Here is a 16,391-nt window from a genome sequence, read left to right as displayed (position 1 = left end):
TGCCCAGAAAGGCTTCTGATTGGCCACTGGAGATTTGATTCCGTTTTCCATTTTCAACAACAAATATAACAAACATTATAAAGGATAAGTAGATTGTAAGATAACGTTAGAAAAAAGAGAAACATTCTATTCAGTATAGACATAGAATTGACATATTAATCAACATTTACCACAGGCGAAGAGTGTTTCTTACATCTGGTATTACTTCTTGAGAAACTAGGTAAGATAAAATAGGCAGCTTACAATCTCCTTTCCCTTCCCCTCCCCACAACAGACACCCTGTGAGGTAGGTGGGGCTGAGAGAGCTCTCTCGAGGACTGCCCTTCAGAGAACAGCTCTGAAAGAACTTACGACTGACCCAAAGTCACACCAGCAGCTGCATGTGAAGATGTGGGGAATCAAACCCGGTTCTCCAAGTTTAGAGTCCATGCTCCTAAGTTCCTAACCACTATACCAAACTGGCTCTACTATACCACTGATGGACCTGTCCTCCATGAATCTGTCTAGCCCTCTTTTATAGCCATCTGTGCTTGTAGCCATCACTACGCCCGGTGGCAGTGAATTCCACAGTTTAATTTCTCACTGAATAAAGAAGAACTTCCTTCTACCCCCTCCCCCGAATCTATGGCCCATCAACTTCAGTGGGTGCTCCTGAGTTCTAGTATTTATTATGGGACAAGGAAAAAAGTTCTCTTCACCCATTGTAAATTTCTATCATACCCCCTCCATACTCCCAGACTATTCGGCCTTTCATCACAGGAAAGGTGCTCTAGCTCTGTGATCAATGCGGTTTCCCTCTTCTGCACTTTTTCCAAACATGCACTATACATTTTGAATTGCCGAGACCAGGCCGCAGCTGCACACAGTATTCCAAACAAAGACACTCCACGGATCTATACAAGTGCATTATAATATTGGCTGACTTATTTGCAGTCCCTTTCCTAATAACCCCCAGCACCGTTCCTGAACAACCCCAAGATGACTTCCCCTCTCCGTTTTGATACTATTCATTTTAGATTATTGCTCTTTATTTGTACTTCGATTCTCCTTAGAAGAGGGGCCTGGGTTAGCTTGCCTCATTTCTCTTCTTTAAATGCCACTCGACTTGGATTCTGCTTCAAAATCTGAGACGGGTCCAGAAGTCAGGTAGGCAGGGATGGAATTTCTCGTTAGTTTTGCGCAAGCGATGCCATTTTAGATGCAGTGGCACGGTATGGTCAGACGGTGGCAGTAGAGAGCCAAGCCAGTTCAGCGGCTGAAGCAAAGCGCAGACTTCCTTAGATGAGCTCTTCCCCCTTTTCTTTTTTCCTATCCTGTTTGCTAAACAGAAGTGGATGCTGTACCAGAGTTTCCCAGTGGATTCACAGCACACGTGAACGCCAAACATGTACACCAATGTACTCGAACCCAGAAGCAGCTCTGAATGGCTTGGCAAAGACTTTCCGTATTTATAGGCAGCTGGCGTCTTCCAGAGTGGTGTAGTGATTAAAATGTCAGACCAGGATCCAGGGGACCCAGATTCGAATCCCCACTCTGGCATAGAAGCTCAGACTTTGGGTCTCTCTGTCTCTCCCCCTAACCTGTTGTGAGGATATAAACGGGAGTGTGTGTGTGCGTGCATGTGCGTGCATGCATGTGTGAAGCCCACCTTCAAAAGTGACCCTTTTCTCCAGGGAAACTGATCTCTGTCACCTGGAGATCAGTTGTAATAGCAGGAGATCCCCAGCCACCACCTGGAAATTGGCAACCCTAGGTGGAAATGAAGCCAGATGCTGGCTGGGCAGCCTCTGAGGCCTTCTACATTTTTCAACAGTAAACACACCTTTGCCCTGAAGACTGAGGAGGGAAAGACGTTTCTCTGTGCACCCAACCCCACCAACTTTCTCAGGCTGACCTGAAGAATTCCATCTTTGTAATCAGACACCCTTCCAGCCAGCCAGCCAGCCAGCCAGCCAGCCAGCCAGCCAGCCACTTGGGCTGATAGGAAGAATAGAAAGGGATGCTTCGCCTTGCCAGACCAGATTCCTAGAGAGTCTGGCCAGCATTTCATCCAGGTCACTCCACCCAATCAGAATAAGGTAACAGCAGCCTCATCATTTCACAGGCTCACAAATATAATGGCTGCAAAAGCCTGCCAGTTCTGCATCCAACAACCAGGGACCCGGCTAAGTATACTCTTCGCAAGTTGACTGAGAGCAGCACCCACCTCTGTCTGCCTTTGCAACATGTTCATTTACTCTCCCCTTTTTTCCCCAACAGGGACCCAAAGTGGCTTACGTCCTCCTGTCCTCCGTTTTTATCTTCACAACAACCCTGCGAGGTAGGTTACGGTGCAAATCAATGAAGAGCCCAAGGTTACCAAACAAGCTTCCCTGGCCTGGGTCTCCCAGATCCCAGACTGATACTCTAACCACGATGCCAGATTGTCCAATTTGTGTATGCTGGGAAGGGAGTGGTAGCGTCTGACCCATAAATCAGTGATGCTCAAAATGTCGCACCTGACCCACAGCAGACTTCCCATCTCTACAAAACCTTGCCACCTGTATGCTGCGGCCATTCGTTTAGACCACAGGTGGGAACAGTCTGTGAGTGGCAAACCTGCCTTCGTACACCGCTCAACATGACACTCTCGCTCTGCTACAGCTGTCATTCCTAACTGGATCTTCCCATGCGGACAAGACAATCCAGTTCCAAAGTACTGCTACAGCGCAGTATCCGAGCATGGGTAGATGTAGCCCAGGATTCACATGAGAGTTCTAGAGAATGGAGGGGTGGGAGACAGGGGTCATTTCCTGCAGGAGCGCACAGGAGCAGAGCTCTGGCAGTAAAGAGCCCAGGGGGCGGGCACATGCAACAAGCCCCACCCCCTGCTCCCAGCAGCCCTCAGTCAGAGTAAGAAGCAGCCAGGTAAGTTGCAGAGCCCCCCCCGCCCCCCTGGTCCAAAACAGTCCAGTGGCACCTTTAAGACCAGGTTTTATTCAGGTACAAGCTCTCCCTCCTCTGCGAGGACAGATCTGCACGTTCCCCTCCCCCAATAGCTAGCAATCCAGAACAGTCCAGTGGAGCCTGAGCGGTGGGTGCTGCCTTCTGACACACTTCCAGTGATGTCAGGGGGTGTGGCATATGCAAATGAGTTATGCAAATGAGCCCCTGCACCTTTTTTCCTACGAAATGACCCCTGGTGGGAGAAGTCGCCGGGGGAATGCCCGTCCCTGCAGTAAATGTAACATCTCGAGCAGCTCAGAGGTTTCATGTCACTTCGGCCTGTAGCCACAACCAGTTCATTGATGCGCATGTGTGAACCCTGCCAATGAAAATGTTACTTTTACCCCTCGGATCACCTCTACAGAATTCAGTTTCCCACAAGCCAATTCTGTGCAGACACTGCTCAGCATCCTACAGTTCGGTATGTTCTCGGTCAGCCCAGCCCTGACTGATTTTCATTCATTTAACCAGATCATGTTGCCGAAAATCTCTGCATCCAGTTTACATGGGGAGGGGCTGTGTGGCTCAGTGGTAGAGCGCCTGCCTGGCGTGCAGAAGGTCCTGGGTTCAATCCCCAGTGTATCCAGTTAAAGGGATCTGGTAGTAGGTGATGTGTCAGTAGTAGTCTCAGCCTGAGGCCCTGCTCATTGTGTACCACTGGCCTCTGTTCCCCTATGATTTTCCCTCGGATGGTCGTGGCCCCGCCCCAGCGTGCCCGGCGTCCTAACGTCACTTCCGTGTGATGTGTGTGCAGCGCGCATCAGTCGCTGGATGGGAGTCCCCCGCCGCGGCGATTTTTCAACTTGGCAGCCCTAACAGGCACATGCTCAAAGGTCACGACTGCATTAAGACGACATGCAGCTAAACCATCTAAAGCGTCTTCCAGAATTTAGACAGCCTAGATCAGTGGTGGCGAACCTATGGCACGGGTGCCAAAGGTGGCACTCAGAGCCCTCTCTAGCCAGGCCCAGACCATCATTAAAGTGTCGAATTCTCTGCCAAATAATTTTAAGTAAATGAAAGCATTTGGGATTGCTTTCCTTACTTTGTTTGGATCATCTTAAATTAATGTATGAGTCGTTTTTTCTAAAGTAAGACCTCAGTATTCAGGTTAAATTGCCGTGTTGGCACTTTGCGATAAATAAGTGGGTTTTGGGTCGCAGTTTGGGCACTCGGTCTCTAAAAGGTTCACCATCACTGGCCTAGATCTACAGAGCATCTGCAGCACAAATACCAATTGTTATGAGACATTTGTTAGGAAGAGGCACCCGCAAGGTCTGACAATAAGTAATAAATAGATACAGCAGCACCCAGCAGGATTGGTTGGGTCACTGGCGTATATTTGAGCACGGTTCACACATTACTGGCAACTCTTTTGTTTCCCCTTTTCCAAAACATCTCTAAGAAGTCCTTTAGTTCCAGGAAATCTTTTCCTGCCATTCCCTTAAGACTGGGGTCCCCAACCTTTTTGAGCCTGCAGGCACAGGTGGGCAGAGCCACAAAATGGCTGACACAAAATGGCTGCCATGGAGGTGCTGCCAGCTACTAAATGGCTACCCCGATTTACCTTTAGTTATCCAGTGAAGATCCTTGTGCTGCAGTAGCAGCTAGCTCACGTAGCCGATTGAGAAGCTGGAGTTGGGGGCCATGTGACTGCAGGCGTGGTTTCCAAACTTCCAGCCTATCCCCACTTGTACCCATGACAACACAGAATTGGCCAGCCCCTTGCCCACTTGCAGTTGGCTGCCTGGCCACAGCTGATTGTGACTGGAATGAGCCTATAAGTGGTCATTCCCTATGGGAGAGACTCTCTCTCTCTCTCTGCTCTTGTGTTCTTGCTCTCTGTTCCTGCTAGTGAGCTCTGCTTGTTTATTGCACCTGGACATGTGGTCCCTGGGAGAACAAAGAATTGCTTTGGGACTTAAAGCACATGGAGTGCAACAATGGGATTTCCCTTCAAAATCCCTTGGACTATTTGGACTGTAGATGTTCCTGACATGGTAAATATGAAGCATTATGTTTAGTTAAGGCAAACTGCCCTAGCCTTTCTTATTTTTTAATCTCTTATAGTTTAACTGCAATGCTCTGTATTGAATAAAAATCATTCGTGTTTCTAACTCGTCTTTGATGTTGTAACTGGGATTCCAAGTCTAAATCTTGTGGCCTAAACGCTCACCATACACACTACCATTGAGCATTGAGTGTACATCTCTGGGAATGAGGTGCTAATATGTTAAGCCCTAGATGCTAGCTAAGGGTCTGAACCTTGCTCTTAGGCTAGAAGGGGATTCTAGTTAAAAGAGGTTCTGGTGGCTTATTGTTCTGAAATCCAGAGGGGGTAGCCTACCTCTCTGGGTTGTTGTTTAATGTATTGTAAAAGTATAGGATTCTCCTCTCATTCAATGGCTCAGTGGTAGAGCGCCTGCCTGGCGTGCAGAAGGTCCTGGGTTCAATCCCCAGTGTATCCAGTTAAAGGGATCTGGTAGTAGGTGATGTGTCAGTAGTAGTCTCAGCCTGAGGCCCTGGAGAGCTGCTGCCAGTCTGAGTAGACAATACTGACCTCGATGGGCCAACAGGTCTGATTCAGTAAAAAGCAGCTTCATGTGTTCATGACCTCAAGGCAGCTTATAAATTGCATGAACAATGAACCGTCTGCATAACACCAAATCCAAAAGTCAAATCAGTTCCACAGGCACATGCTCAAAGGTCACGACCGCATGAAGACGACATGCAGCTAAACCATCTGGAAGTGTCTTCCAGAATTTAGACAGCCGAGATCCACAGAGCATCTGCAGCACAAATACCATTTGTTATGAGACATTTATTAGGAAGAGGCACCCGCAAGGTCTGACAATAAGTAATAAATAGATACAGCAGCACCCAGCAGGATTGGTTGGGTCACTGGCGTATATTTGAGCACGGTTCACACATTACTGGCAACTCTTTTGTTTCCCCTTTTCCAAAACATCTCTAAGAAGTCCTTTAGGCCCAGGAAATCTTTTCCTGCCATTCCCTTAAGACTGGGGTCCCCAACCTTTTTGAGCTTGCAGGCACAGGTGGGCAGAGCCACAAAATGGCTGACACAAAATGGCTGACATGGAGGTGCTGCCAGCTACTAAATGGCTGCCCAGGTTTACCTTTCGTTATCCAGTGAAGATCCTTCTGCTGCAGTGGCAGCTGCTCCCAAAGCAAGATTTTTCTAAAAAATCTGCACAGCCAATCAAATCTCCAGTGGCCTATCAGGAACGTTTCTGGGGCAAAGCTCCACTTTAGGGCTGCCAAGTCCCCCCGGGGGGTGGAAATCCCCCTGCCCCAGAGGCCCATTCCCCGATGTCAGAGAATCGGGCCCCGGGGGGAAACCCCGCCCCAGCGTGCATGTCACAGAGAAGTGACGTTATGACGCCGGGCACGCTGGGGGCGGGGCCACAGCCATACAAGGGAAAACTCTATGGCACGCGCCGGGATCCAAACGGGAGTCCCCCGCTGGCAGAGTAAGTGCCACTTGGCAACCCTACTCCACTTGGTCCAACCCACTTTCTAAAAACACTTGGCGGACACCAGGAAAAGTATCGGTGGTTGCCATGGCACCCACGGTCACCATGTTGGAGACCCCTGGCTTAACATACCGGTCATTGTAGCATCACACCTACCTCTCCAATGGCCCTTAGCTTAAACATTTCATTTGCTTTTTAATAGAACCATGTTTGTTCCCGTACTAGGCTACATCTTGCTCTGGGGCCATAGGTTACTGACCCCCCGCTCTAGTGTATCGGTGTCAGTGAGACACCAAACACTCTATCAATTCTAAACTAACAGAAAAGCTAATCTTCAACAACAGCGCTAATCTATCCACCGGCAATCCAATACCTCTTGCGACAAATCGGGTTACAAGCTTTTGGCTTCTACCTCTCGGGACGCTGCGAGAAAACATTTCACCGTTCCCTCGCCATTGTGAGGCCCCAAAATCAACACCGATCTTTTTGACAGCGTATCTTTGGGAAGCTGCTCTGGTTACCCCCAAGCCCTGATGTAATTTGCTTGTAACATTTCAACAGCGTCTCAAACGATCCAGGCTCAGGGGGAAACCCAATATGGTCAGTCCCGCACAGACCCGACCGAGTTCAGCTTTTAAACAGGGAGGCAGGTGTTCCCATCTGACGCCGAACACAAGGACTGTCTACAGAAAGAGGTGTTTTTGCAAGATACAAAATGTCACTGGAAATCCACAGCAAAGGTACATCGGAGAGGGTCCCGTGTAGATCAGGTACATGATTCACGCTCCTTTTATTAGGAGGTTGTTTGGGAGAGGCACTCTGTTATAGGGACACTTTTCTTGTGAAAAAAGAACTGCAGTTTCTCGTGTGTTAATAATTCACAAACATAGATTAAAAAAAAAAGATCTGTCCAGCCCAGCACTGTGTTCCAAACAGTGGCCACAAAGGCGCCTTTAGGAAGCCCACAAGCTGATCAGCAAGTCTGTGAAGTAGCTACTGAGAGAGCGTGAAGCTCAGTGGATCTGTTTTATTTAGTTACGTCATTTACATCCTGCCTTTCTCTCAAATGGGGATCCAAAGCAGCTTATACTATTCCCCTCTTCTCCATTTTACCCTCACTATAATCCTGTAAGGTGGGTTGGGCCGAGGCTGTGTGACTGGCCCAAGGTCACCCAGCAGGTTTCCATGGCAGAATGGGGATTCAAACTTGGGTCTACCGGATCCTAATCTGAGAATCTAATGCAGGGGTCCCCAACCATTCTGAGTCTGCAGCCCTGACATGGCATGATGGGCCCAGACACAAAATGGCTGCCAAAATGGCTTCTGGAGGAGGCGGAGCCAGTCACAAAATGGCTGACAATCCATGTTGTGGAGCCCTGCTCTAGTCACCATGTTACCCTGACTCTAGTGCAGGTCTTCTTAAGCTTTAAAGAAGGCGAAATCTTTAGACCGTGTCCCTCAGCTAGATACAATCGCGACTGAGTTTCTGTTGCAGGTATTGAACCCCAGGCATGACCAGACATATGACCCTTTGGGGAACAGTCCAGGATGTTATTTATTGCACTCCTTGCTTTTTGATGTTTTGTTACAGTCTTGAGCTAATGCAATAAAATGAACTGATTGAAGTACTCTTCGGGTTTCCCCCTCACTGTTTATTTAAACTGTATGTTTGCAAGTCACTCTGGCCTTACAAAATAAAGACATAAATAATCCATTACCCTTCACCAAGTACACAACAATCTCATCAAATGCTGCCGCAGCCACAGGTAAAAGGCTAGGCTATAAAAACAGCAGGCCAATTTGATGCTGCCTTTCAGATTAGCACTGCTCAGCACCTATATTTTATATTTCAATTCTTCTTAATGTATACCCCACATTTCTCCCCAAAGAGGACCCAAAGTGGATGACTTCATTCTCCTCTCCAAGGTCACATGGCAAGCTTTCATGGCAGAGTGGAGATTCATAAGAACATAAGAAGAGCCCTGCTGGATCAGACCAATGGTCCATCTAGTCCAGCATCCTGTCTCACACAGTGGCCAACCAGTTCCTCCAACAACTGATCATAGAGGCCAAGGCCTCCCCCTGATGTTGCCTCCTGAGTCCTGGCTCTGGGAATCAGAGGATTAGTGCCTCTGAATATGGAGGTTCCTCCTCCATGAATCTGTCTAACCCCATTTTAAAGCTGTTTATTCTTGTGGCCATCAAGCCTGGGCCTCCTAGAACCTAGTCCAGCTCCTAACTACAGCACCATATTGGCTCTTCCTATGGATAGTTTTCCTATGACTGAGCTGCCCCTTCCTTCATGGCCACCTCTCAGTGGCTGCTGGTAATGACCCATAATCCTCTCTCCCCCACATATTGGTGGCTGGTGGTGATGATTCCCATCACAAACCACCTCACATGAACACATGAAGCAGACTTTTACTTAGTCTGATCACTCGTCTGTCCAGGTCAGTCCTTTCTATTAACACTGGAAGCTGCTCTCCAGGGTTAGGGTTAGGGTTAGGGTTTTCTGGGTTACTCACTACAAAGGTTTTCTGGGTTACTTACTACCTGACCCTTTTAAGTGGAGAATACAGGGATTGGACCGGGGACCTCTTGCATGGAAAGCAGATGTTCTACCACTGTTCCACTCCACCCCCCTCAACAGGCCCCAGTGTTTCATCCAGGACTGGACCAAGGCTTTTTTGGGTGCCCTAGGCAAACTATGACATTGGCACCCATTTATTCCAGCATTCCATTTTCTATAGTGCCCAACCAGATGTTTTTGAGAAACCAACAAACATCACTCAAAGGGTGCAGCTGTCCCCATGATGAACCCAAAGTCAGGGGGAGTTCCTCTCCTCCGCCAGCTGGGCCAGAGCTGGAGTCTGAGGAGGGGTGCTTGGGAAGTGCTGATTATGGTGGGCCACCATACCCAAAAGGTTGGGAGCACTGACTTAGAGAAGCCCATGGGACTGTAGGGGGAGCCAAAACGAAACTGGAAACTTCCTAAATGCCTTGGTGTAGCTCATTCCAAACTTACTGTTGCTATTCTGTCAGCAAAGTAATATAAATTCTTTAAGCTATTTTTTTTAAAATTGGAGCAAGTTCAACCGATGGCAGCCAGACACCTTCTGCCTACACCACCCCCTCTGTGACATCAGGGTAGGTTGGCCAATCATGGCCAGCCTTCATCACCACCACCACCATTAAAATCTACCTACAAAATTTACAGCTAGGACTTGACTCCTCTCATGAGGAGGGACTCTCCCCTAACTTACCTGCATCTGAACTTCTCTCCGGATAGAGTCCAAAATACCTCGTACGGTTTCCTATGACGAATTCTCCAAGGTTTCATTTATTTTCCTGATTCAGAATTTTGGCCAGCTCCTTCCCTTCCTCTGCATTACAAAACGTGCCTGCGCACACAGATAAAATACTACAAGCAGCCATACTGATGTTATCCTACTTGACCATTTGCATCAAGATTGTCCAGTGTAATGTTTTATTGGACGCACGCACGTGCACCCATGCCCTGACCAAACAGATTGCAAGGAGAACCAAGGCTGAACCCACGAAGTGTCGTCACATCAAGACAATATTTCCTTTTCAAGAAGGAACAGAACACGGTGCTAAGAGACAAAACACAGAACCTGTTCACAGAGGAGATTTTCCTGGGTTCCCAGGGATTGAAGGAAAGCGCTGGACGCCCCTGGCATCACCTGAGATGCAAAAGAGCACTCTCCCATCCCTGGGCTCTGTAAACTCAGGACATTGGGAGTTCCGATGTCCTCACCTACCGAAGAGCTGATGCCCTCTCAGCTTGAGGAAACTTTGAAGAAACTCAAACAGTTGGATTAAGCCAGCACCGTGGCCAGGGCCAGACGCACCTGCTCTCCTTTGGCTTTGGAGTTGTCCCCTCCAGAGAGATTTCCTGATTTTTATTCAACGATACCAATTCCATCTCACCGCCGCGCCTTTATGCTGGCCCGCTTAAATGTATTTCAAACTATGGTAACTCTGGGAAGATTTGGAGGCTTACCCTACTCAGATCGCCTTTGTCTGTGCAATTCTGGCGAAATTGAAACCTTAGATCATCTGATGTTTCGCTGTCCCCATTGGACTCAAGTTATAGGCACTTATATTTTTCCTATTCTTACGAAGATGAATCTTCCCTGGCAACCTTGGGTGCTTTCAGTACTGTTATCGGACTCAAATGCCGATGGACTGATAACAGCTAACGTGGCGCGGTTCCTGGCTAAGGTGGCTGCTCTCAAGAAACATTGAAAATTTTAGCACCTCTGTAAAAACTGACACCGATTTTTAATCTTCGGATGATTTTAGTTGGTTCCGCCCCAAGTGTAGTTAGGTAATTTTTAATCTCTGGGCTCAGCCTGGGTTTTATGTGATTGTGATTATGCACCTTGTCATATGTTATGTTAATTTTATGTACCTATTTTACCCCCCTTTTGCATTTTCTTCTGGTCAAGACTTCGGTCATATAGACCTGTAATAAATTGAAATTGAAATTGAAAAACCAGCAACAACAGCAACACCTCATCTGCATACAGATGGATGTTGCTCGCACTACTCGTGACACTCCTTATACCAGAACGATCATTTGACTCGGGCATTGCAACTCTAGCAGTTTCCTATGCGGGCGAACAGAGGAAGTCACGAACGGGCACGTGGCTGAGAATCCTGGCCCTCGCCTCTGTCTCCGCCAGCAGTAAAAGGACGAGAGCTTGGAGTGTTGCAGGCGGCAGGTGACTCAGACGCGGCCCTCGTGCACACCTCTGCCAACCTGTGCCGATGCTCAGGGATTGCTAATGCTTTGCCGAGAAACTTCGCCACACCCTGAAGGCTCCGCTTCCTCTCCCCAATCCTGTAATTAGCAAGTTATTTCTGAAGGCGTGAGGCTACCCAGCTTGCTAAGAGTCTAGCCAAGTCTTCTTGGGGTGCCGTGTGTTGGAGGCGCCGCGCGGGGGGGGGGGGGGGGGGGGGGGATGGGATCTGTCACTACGCCGCTCTATGGCGGAGGAGTTGAGAGTTTTAGCAGCTGCCATTAGACTTCCCAGAACATCCTGAGCCCCTCCGCATTGGTTAGGTTGTGCTTTGTTCATGCGGAGCTGCCAGCTGCACAGTTTTGGGAGAGCGATACATGCCATCCAGTGTTCCCTCTAAGCTGAGTTAGTGTGAGCCAGCTCACAGGTTTTCAGTCTCCGGCTCACAGGTTTTTGTCTCAGCTCAGGAAGGAGGGCTCCCGAGCAAACTAATTTATGCAGCAGCCAAATCGCTCGCTCACAACTTTAATGCCGGTAGCTCACAAAGTAGGATTTTTGCTCAGAGGACTCCACAGCTTAGAGGGAGCATTGGACTGCCATTGCCATACCACGTGGGTCGGGCAACACATGGATTTTCCATGTAGGTACAGCTTCCAATCATACCGACCAGACGCAGGGGCTCCGGCACCCATGGGTGGAAGCGGCCCCCGTGCGGGAAACCCATGCGTTGCTCGACTCACACATTAACAGCGATTGTTCACACAGCACTCCCAAACCACAAGCCTGGTGGGCTCCCGATCCACGTGAACAGGGCGCAACTTGGCATCAGCAGAGGGTTTCTGACAGCTATCTGTCGAGCTGACTGGATCACGGCGGTGGTGGGAAGTGCCATAAAGTCACGGCTGGCTCACGGTGACCCAGTAGGATTTTCAAGGCAAGAGACATCCTTTGCTCCCACCCATTTATTTATTTATGAATCAGATTTGTAAAGCGCTCAGTCCGTGAGCACTCAGGGCTCTGAGCGACGAGCAACAACAATAAAACGACACATCAAAACGATTCCAACAATTAAAAACAATTCATGACCTTCACCTGGATGGCCCAGGCAAGCCCGATCCCGTCGGATCTCGGAAGCTCAGCAGGGTCGACTCTGGCAAGGACTCGGATGGGAGACCTCCAAGGAATACCAGCAGTCAGGAGGTGGGGGCAGGCTTCATTCAGCCACCTCTCTGAATATCCTCCAGGCCCCCAGGAGGGGTCAGTCACCAGAGGTCGCCATGACTTCCAGGTGCACCCGCACTCAGACGCACACACACACACACGTGGAAAATACCCCCAAAACCAATTCACAAACAGCATTATTCAGATGGCGTTGATACACTGAATTCCAAACTCTGTCTCTGCCTCAAAGAGGGGGGTGGGGTGGGAGCATAGCTGGAAAAAAGTGGAGGAGGAGGAGGGAGTGCCAGCCAGGATGGTGCTGGTCGCCGTCCCCAGCCAAAGGCCTGGAGGAACATCTCTGCCTTGCAAGCCCTCCGGAACTGCATAAGATCCCACAGGGCATGGATGTCATTTGGCAGAGAGTTCCCCCAGGCAGGAGCCGGGGCTGAAAAAGCCCTGGCCCTGGTCGAGGACAGCCAGATGTTTTGTGGGCCGGGGATCACCAAGTAAGTTGTTCTCAGCAGAGCACAACACTCTTCAGAGGACATACCAAAGGCAGCGGTCCCGAAGGTTTTCTGTATTTTGCCAGCCACACAGTGTCCTTTGCAAACTGAAGCATCTATTTAGGGTTGCCAGCTCCAGACCAGTGTTCCCTCTAAGCTGAGTTAGTGTGAGGTAGCTCACAGTTTTTTAGCCTCCGGCTCACGCAGCCCTCGTGCACACCTCTGCCAACCTGTGCCGATGCTCAGGGATTGCTAATGCTTTGCCGAGAAACTTCGCCACACCCTGAAGGCTCCGCTTCCTCTCCCCAATCCTGTAATTAGCAAGTTATTTCTGAAGGCGTGAGGCTACCCAGCTTGCTAAGAGTCTAGCCAAGTCTTGGGGGGGGGGGGTCTGTCACTACGCCGCTCTATGGCGGAGGAGTCGAGAGTTTTAGCAGCTGACATTAGACTTCCCAGAACATCCTTAGCCCCTCCGCACCGGTTAGGTTGTGCTTTGTTCATGTGGAGCTGCCAGCTGCACAGTTTTGGAAGAGCGATACGTGCCATCCAGTGTTCCCTCTAAGCTGAGTTAGTGTGAGCCAGCTCACAGGTTTTCAGTCTCCGGCTCACAGGTTTTTGTCTCAGCTCAGGAAGGAGGGCTCCTGAGCAAACTAATTTATGCAGGAGCCAAATCGCTCGCTCACAACTTTAATGCCGGTAGCTCACAAAGTAGAATTTTTGCTCACAAGACTCCACAGCTTACAGGGGGCATTGCTCCAGACTGTGACTTTTCTGGAGATCTGGGGGTTGAGCCTTGGGAGGGGAGGGACTTCAGTGGGGTATATTGCCATAGAGCAGTAGTTTCCAACATGGGGCATGTGGGCACCATGGCACCTGCCAACACCTTTCCTGGAGCAGGCAGCTTTTGTCCAGATCACCCAGAAAGGAATAGGGGAGGGGAAGTTGGAGCAGGTCAGGAATGCGCCGTTCAGCCAATCGTGCGGCCGGCGCAAAGCACTTTAGAAAATCTTCACTGTGTCAGTGCACAGCCTATATAACAAAGCTCCTGTTGAACCCCAGCCAGAGCAGGACCTAAACAGAACGCTCCGGTTACAGGCTCGGGATAAATGGCCAAAAATCCTGCAGCTGCGGAAAGGCCAAGGCATCTGTCCTTGCCTTTGTAGGCAAGATGCAGGAAAGGCAGTGGATGACAAATGAGTCTGGGACGGGGGATGCAGAGACCTTTATAAGGGGGAGAGGAAAAGATAAAGGAGCAGAAAAGGAAATACTTTGCAAACACAAGTCAATGAGCGGAAGCTAACGAGGCTCAGTCGTTAGGTACAAACAGTCCCAGAGATGTTAATAGGCCCCGGCACACCCAGGCTTTGAAAAGAATTTAATTGTATAAATAGGATAATAACTGTGTGCAGTGACTCAATCCGCCCCCCCCCTCTTCTGGTTAAGGCCAGAAGACAACAGTGTCAGACCTGTCTCTGTCCATTAACTCCAATTTTGAGCTTCATCCTCTACCAGCCTCCAAAACCATGTGTTGTGCAAGTGTAACCAACGACCTTGAAACCGGGAAATTCTGGGAAGAGTGTGGCGTATGCTCCAGTGGTTCCTATTACCATCAGCTGTCTTTCATAAAATATCGTCCCTGTTCAATGTTCCCTCTAAGCTGTGGAGTCTTGTGAGCAAATATTCTACTTTGTGAGCTACTGGCATTAAAGTTGTGAGCGAGCGATTTGGCTGCTGCATAAATTAGTTTGCTCTGGAGCCGTCCCTTCCTGAGCGGAGACAAAAATGTGTGAGCCGGAGGCTAAAAAATTGTGAGGTAGCTCACACTAGCTCAGCTTAGAGGGAACACTGTCCCTGTTTTTTCCCGGCCACACCTTTGGGGGAGATGCTTTCTTTCGAGGTTATCAGTGCGCCCTGGAGGTGTGACCAGCCTACGACGACTTCACCGGCTAACCATAAGCTTTCGTGTTCCTTTTGTATTGGGATATCCATTGCTTCTTCTTTTTTTTGAGGATCCTGATGTACTTTTAAACTGTTTGCCTCTCTCTGTAGTCTGGCGATCGGTTTTTAATTTCTGGAGAACTCCAGGTCCCGCTTTGAGGCTGGTAAAGCTGGTTCCCGGAGCAGAAAGTTTGTTGTGCAAACCTTTTACTCCCCCATAACATTCAACGGAAAGGGCAACATATACTTAGCTGTTTATTAAACAGAGTTCCATAGGGCGACTCATCTCCAAATGATAAAGATCAGATCCCCTGGAGAAAACTGGCTGCTTTGGAGAGTAGGCTCTATAGTCTTATACGCGGCTGAAGTCCCTCCCCCTCTTAACCTCTGCCCTCCCCAGGCTCCACCCCCAAACATCCCGGAATTTCTTAACCCAGAGCTGGCCACCCCAGCCTGGCAAGCTGACGTCACTTCCCGTAAAAAAAAGAAAAGAAAAGAAAGGGGGGAAAGTGACATTGACATGCTCTAAAATTTAGAGTTTTTGCAAATTCTAGAGCATCCACTATGTCTAGGGCTGCCACCATCAGGCTAGCAGCCAGCAGGAGACCCGTGGAGGCACTGGGGCTCTTGCCGGCAATGGAATCACACTGCAGCGAGAGGCCGAGGTCACTTCCAGTATGACTGGAACCCATTAGCATAATAGGCCACACCCAACAACAGGAACTCATTAGCATATTGGGCCACACCCCTGAGATCACAGCTCATTAGCACATTAGGCCGCACCCCCATGTTACCAGAAGTGTGGCTATCCAGCCACACCCACCTTTTGCTTGTTATTCTGTTGACCTTGTTTGTGGTCAAAACCCAGGGCCTTTTTTTGTAGCAGGAACTCCTTTGCATGTTAGGCCACACACCCCTAATGTAGCCGATCCTAATGAGTTTATGCTGTTGGGTGTGGCCTATTATGCTAATGAGTTCCTGCTGGGTGTGGCCAACTTGGGAGCCAGCCGGAACTATGTTCCTGTGCATTCCTGCCCAAAAATAGCCCTGGGTTTACCCACAGAGTTTTGCCAGAATCCTGGAGCTCAATGAGGACACTATATAGCAGTAAGCCAGTTCCAAATGCCAAGGGCAGTTTAGAAAAGAACAGGCCTAACCGCAGATTAGTAAGATCGAAAGGATTGCAGTCACCTTTATCACACATATGAATAAGCACTATCATCTCAAAGATGTTTCAACCTTCCCCCCCACCCAAATCAAAGGACACCAGCTTTGACTACCAAACGACTACAATTTATATCCAGCGCCCCCCCCCCCCGCTTCTCATTCATAATATGGTGATGCTGTATAGCAAGAGGTGAATTGGTAAGGTCCAGGGCATTTCAACGAAATAAGCACACGCTTCTCAGCACAGAGGCACTAAGCCTCTGAATCCCAGAGCCAGGCGGCAACAACAGGTGGCCTCCATGCCCTGTTGTTGGCCCTCCAGAGGAACTGCTTGGTTACTGTGTGAGGCAAGATGCTCGACTAGATGGACCACTGGT

This window comes from Gekko japonicus, unplaced genomic scaffold, assembly GCF_001447785.1.
Source record: "Gekko japonicus isolate JY-2015 unplaced genomic scaffold, Gekko_japonicus_V1.1 scaffold3937, whole genome shotgun sequence".
Lineage (NCBI taxonomy): Eukaryota > Metazoa > Chordata > Lepidosauria > Squamata > Gekkonidae > Gekko > Gekko japonicus.
This window is presented reverse-complemented; position numbering follows the sequence as displayed.